Below are 6,000 nucleotides of genomic sequence, written 5' to 3'. Positions count from 1 at the left end.
GCAGGTACGGAATGTATGTAGGGGTCCTACCCCTGATGGAGTCCCTAGAAGTAGAAGCCAGAACACCCCACTGTGCAGATGGGCAGACTGGGGAGGCCCTGAGAGGCACAGGGTCTGTCCAGGGTCACCGGCCTGGGCACGTGCAGGAACCCAGTCTGAAGCCAGCTCTGTGTCCTCACAGCGGGGGCACCGGCTGCACCCAGGCCTTGGGAAGGCTGTGGGTGGGCTGTGAGGGAGTCACTGTATGGATGGGGCATGGGGGGAGGGTGAGCATTGAGCAGCTGGGGGAGGGGGCCCTCGGGGGTGGCGGTCTTGTGTGAGGAGGAAGTTGGGTAAGGGGACCCCAGGCAGTGGTGACCTCACTTCCCTGACAACAGAGCCCATCAGAATTTGGAACCCCGGTAACCAGGCACCCACATTCCAGAGACAGCCCCCTGCCCAGCTCATTTCTTTGGAGACCCTCCAACCAAAAGCATGTTCGGGTGTTGCTTCCCAAAGTCCAGAGGCTGCAGGCTGAAGAAAGAGCGCCCTGCAAACGCTGTCCGCCGCTGGGGATGTTGTGTCAGGGCTCCCCACCGCCTCTGGCCATTTGGCCGGAAGGACAGAAAGGTGACACCAGGAGGCCCAGAGCTGGCCACCCAGCCCCACTCGCTCTCATCTGACCTGTGTAGCCCCAGGTCCCCTCCGTGTGTGTGTGTGTCTGTGTGTGTGTGTCTGTCTGTGTGTGTCTGTGTGTGAGTGTGCGTGTAAGTGCGTGTGTGTCTGTGTGTGTGTGTAAAGAAGGGTCATGCGGGGTGGGGCCACCCTGAGCAGGAGCAGGCTGATGAGGGGTCAGATACCCAGCGGGCAGGTCATGTTCAAGGTCAAGGCTGGCTGGGTGGGATGGGGTGTGGGGGGCTGCGAGCTTCTGCCCAGGGTTTATCCCAAGAGCCCTGCAGGGATGGGTCACTGCATCCCGGGTGCAGGGCTGTGCACACACAGGTCTACGTCTGATCTGGGAGCAGCAGGGGGACTGAGCAAGAGGACAGTGAGGATGGCCGGGCAGGGCTTTGATGCCTCCAGCCGACTACCCGTCCCTGTCTTTGCAGAAGGCCACGGATGACCTCCAGAGGCGGCTGGTGGACATGCCCTCCTCCCTGACAGAGGGCTTGACCCCACAGGCATCCCCAAAAACAGGTGCTGGGGATTGCCGGGCAAAACGTCCACCACCACCCAGACCACTGTCCCAGGTGGTTGGTCACCGGACAGTGGTCCAGGAGCCGGAACCCACGGAGGCCGAGCCCGAGGGTGAGAAGGCTGGGGCTGGGTGTTTGTGGTGTGTGGGGATGGGTCGGTGCTGGCCCCACAGGGAGGAGCTCCCAGAGGCTGGTGTGGGGCCAGGAGCAACGACTGGGCACAGAGCGCCCAGCGGGTGGACTGCAGTCGGGGAGACGCCCCGGGGAGGGCTCCTTCCTGGCTGTGGCTTCTCTGGGAGGCCCTGGGCTGGGTTCTGTCTCCACAAAGGCCCACGGAGAGCAGGCACGGGGATGAGCTTTTCTCCTCTCACAGCTGCTCCACCACCTGAGGAGCTAGAGCCGGCTGCAGCTCCATCGGCAGCTCTGGAGGGAGGGGTGGAGCCTGCGACTTCAGCAGGAGACCAGGAGCCGGCAGGTGACCCGGCACCCGCCCACGGAGAGCTTGACGCGGACCAGGAAGAACTGGCACCTGCCCCTGACCCAGCTCCTGCCCTGGATCCTGCACCTGACCCATCTCCTGCCCTGGATCCTGCCCCTGACCCAGCTCCTGCCCTGGATCCTGCCCCTGACCCAGCGCCTGCCCGGGATCCTGCCCCTGACCCAGCGCCTGCCCTGGATCCTGCCCCTGACCCAGCGCCTGCCCTGGATCCTGCCCCTGACCCAGCGCCTGCCCTGGATCCTGCCCCTGACCCAGCGCCTGCCCTGGATCCTGCCCCTGACCCGGATCCTGCCCCTGACCCAGCTCCTGCCCTGGATCCTGCCCCTGACCCAGCTCCTGCCCTGGATCCTGCACCTGCCACTGCTCAAAACCAGCTCCTGCCCCTCCTCCTACCCCTTCCCCTGCCCCTGCCAGAGCCACTGCCCCTTCCTCTGCCCCTGCCTGAGCTCCTGTCCCTGCCCCTGCCAGACTCGCTGACCCTTCCCCTGCCCCTTCCTGGGCTCCTGTTCTTGTCCCTGCCCCTGCTCCTGCCCATAACCCTACCCCTGCCAGACCCGCTGCCCCTTCCCCTGCCCCTTCCTGGGCTCCTGTTCTTGTCCCTGCCCCTTCCCCTGCCCCTGCCAGACCCGCTGCCCCTTCCCCTGCCCCTGCCTGAGCTCCTGTTCCTGCTCCTTTTCCTGCTCCTGCTTCTGCCCCTTCCCCTGCCAGACCCGCTGCCCCTTCCCCTGCCCCTGCCTGACCTCCTGTTCCTGCTCCTTTTCCTGCTCCTGCTTCTCCCCCTTCCCCTGCCAGACCCGCTGCCCCTTCCCCCGCGCCTGCCGGAGCTCCTGTTCCTGCTCCTTACCCAGGTCCTGCCCTGAATCCTGCACCTGCCACTACTGCTGATCCTGTCCCTCCCCTTGCCCCTGCCCCTGCCCCTGCCCCTGCTCTTACACCTGTCCCTGCTCCTGTCCCTGCCCCTATCCTAACCCCTGCCCCTACTCCTGCTCCTGCTCCTGCGGGGCTCCCAGAGCCACATCCAGAGCCCACAGCCCTGCGGGGAGAGCTCCCTGTACAATTACCCTTAGTTCCATCGCTGGACCCCGGCCCCGCCAGATTGTTTCATCCCCTCCCCCTATGTTCTTTCTCTCTGGTTCATATTAACTGCTATTTTATCTTTTCATATTCTGTATACTGTTTAGGATTTGTTTGAAATAAAATTACTTGTTTTCAATTCAACACATCATGAGCATTAAGTACATTCCCAACGATGTGCCACCACACCCCAGAACATTGCTGCGGAATATCTCATGTCCCAAAGGAGTCCCCGAACCAGAAGCCCCCCCTGCCCATTTCTCCCCCAGCCCAGACCCTGGAAACCCCTAAGCTGCTTTCTCTCCCTGTTCCTTTCCCTGTTCTGGATGTTTCTGTAAGTGGAATCACGCAATAGGTGCCTTTGTGTCTGGCCACCTATTTTCACAGGGGATTCGTTTTCTTCTGTGTTTATTTGTCACAAATTTCCCTTATTCGATATTGAAATCCCCGATGGATCACACATCAGATGTAATCATAGAGGCCACTTTAGGAATTATGGGCACAATTTCGGGGCCGAGACCCCTGTTCCTGCTGGGACACCACAGCCTGACCCCAGACAGGAAACGGCTGGTTCCTCCTGTGGCCCACACAGAAACCAGGGAGATGCAGAAAGCTGGAAGACACACCACAATGGGCAAAAGCATTGCTCACGACCCAAGGCCAGAGAAAGGTTTCCCCTGACTCTGGTCCAAATCATGCTCCAAGTCACAGGGTTCCACAGGGACAGAGATCAAACACATGCAAGTCCAAGGGGAGGACAGGCACGGGGGGAGTCAGAGATGTGGGAGCTCCCAGGGAAGGACTCCGGCAAAGGAAACCCTATGGAGGCAGCACTGGTCACCCTCAGACTGGCAGGTGTCTGGTCTGGGAAGAACGTGAGGAAGCGGAGGTCCAATGCAGGTCCCCTGGAGGAAAGGGTGACGGGCACCCCTGTCTGGGAGAACAGTGAGCAGCACCCATCCCAAGCCACAGGGCACCCATCACCCGGTATGCTCAGCCTCGGACTCACCCCTGGAAACTCTGGCTCGGTTTTTCACACATGTATTTTCAGGAGTGTTCATCACAGCAGTGCTGGAGAGAGCAGGGAATGGAACAACACTAATGCCCAAGGAGATGGATGGGATCCATGGTCCCAGTCCTCATGATAGAATACCTCGTAGCTACTGTCATGTTGTCATTCAGGGCACAGAATCCGGGAAGCCCCTCCTGAGACCCCCTCCTGCCACCCTGTTCCTGGAAACATTGAGAATTGTTTGAGGAGGAGGTGGAGAGGATCCAGGATGACAGCGGGTCCCAGGAGAAGGAAGGTCAGCACTGGGAGGACACTTGGACGTGCCCTGAGCCACCATCCAGGGCCCGGGCTGTGATGCCCTTAGACCTCACCCCAAATAATGGCTCCTGAGGTATGGATCCAGCTTCTGTGGTTTCACTCCCTCCCTCCCTACGTCATTTATTCACTCCCTCATTCATTCACCCCTCTCTCTCCTTCCCCTCCACCCCTCCCTTCCCTCCCCCACTCCCTCCCTCCCTGCCTCCCTGCCTCCCTCCCTCCCCTCCACCCCTCCCATCCTCTCTTTCCTCCTCCCTCTCTCCCCTCCCTCTCCCCATCTTGCCTCCCTCCCATCCTCCCTTCCCTCCTCCCTCTCTCCCCTCCTTCTCTCCCATCATCCCTCCCTCTCTCTTTCCCTCACTCCCATCCTCCCTCATTCAGCACAGGATCTGGGGTCCCTGCTGTGTACTGAGCACTGGGGCTTCATCAGTGAGCACCCCCCAACCCACATGGTCACGTCCACTGTGGGAGGTGACGGGGGCAGTCCTCAGGGCTAGCACTGGTGATGAGCACCAGGAATCTGCTCCTGAAAACAGAGGCCAGTTGCACAAAGAAAAGAATGGAGACACCCATGCTTAGCACTTCCTCTAGAAAAATCTAGTCCTGAAAAGTGATGAAAAGTAAATATATCCTAGACTTCATGCAATGTGAGTTCTAATGGCAGGTACGCACTGAATCCTAGAACCAACAAAGAGTAAATCATCCAGTGTCAACTTGGGGGTTGTGACACAACTTTTCTGAACAAATGACAGCATTTCAGCCACCATCTCCAAGGCCTCCGAGTTTTCCCAAGGGTCTCTGTGATCCTTTGATCCTTCCATCGACCTCCTTGGAAAGCTCTGTCCTGTCCTATTCCTTGTCTCCTGCCTCTTCTGGGACCCTTCCGTGGCTTCCCCCTCCCCCCCACCCCGCCAGGGCCGCCCTCACCAGGATTCCCCATGCCCCTTGGCTGGGCGCCCGCATCCCACACTGGACCCCATGAGCCCAGTCCCTTGTGCGAGGCCTGTGCGCTCCCTCTGGGGTCACTTGGCATCTCCCCTTGCAGCGGCCTGCATCTTCCTGTGCTGGGTCTCCTCTGAGCAGTCTGTGAGGCCGGCCTGTGCCCATGTCACGGGCACAGAAGCGAGAGTCCAGAACGTCCAGACGACCCACTCCCAGTCCCAGCATGTGGAGCCTGGGCCAAGGATGGTCCACGAGCAGAGGAGGACTCGGACCCAGGGAGCCTGAGGGAGGATGTGGCACATTGAGCCCATAGGACGAGAGTGAGCAATGTGGGGGCCTGGTGCTCAGACCTGCTGGGAGACCACATCGCACTGGGTCTGTCCACAGGGCTGGAGGTTTTCAGGGTATCCACCCTCCCAGACTGCAGGCTAGCAGTAGCTGGCAGGAGAGGAGGCACCTGGTGCAGGAGAGAGCCCTCAGGCAGAGAGGAGGGGGCAGGTGCTCCCCCAGCAGCTGGAGGAACTCGGGGTATCCACCCTCCCAGGCTGCAGGCTGACAGTGACTGGCAGGAGAGGAGGCACCTGGTGCAGGAGAGAGCCCTCAGCCAGAGAGGAGGGGGCAGGTGCTCCCCCAGCAGCTGGAGGAACTCGGGGTAGCCACCCTCCCAGGCTGCAGGCTGGCAGTGACTGGCAGGGGAGGAGGCACCTGGTGCAGGAGAGAGCCCTCTGCAGAGAGGAGGGGGCAGATGCTCCCCCAGCAGCTGGAGGAACTCGGGGTATCCACCCTCCAAGGCTGCAGGCTGGCAGGACAAGAGGCACCTGGTGCAGGAGAGAGCCCTCAGGCAGAGAGGAGGGGGCAGGTGCTCCCCCAGCAGCTGGAGGAACTCGGGGTAGCCACCCTCCCACGCTGCAGGCTGGCAGTGACTGGCAGGAGAGGAGGCACCTGGTGCAGGAGAGAGCCCTCAGGCAGAGAGGAGGGGC

The sequence above is a fragment of the Halichoerus grypus genome, chromosome 4, assembly GCF_964656455.1.
Source record: "Halichoerus grypus chromosome 4, mHalGry1.hap1.1, whole genome shotgun sequence".
NCBI lineage: Eukaryota > Metazoa > Chordata > Mammalia > Carnivora > Phocidae > Halichoerus > Halichoerus grypus.
This window is presented reverse-complemented; position numbering follows the sequence as displayed.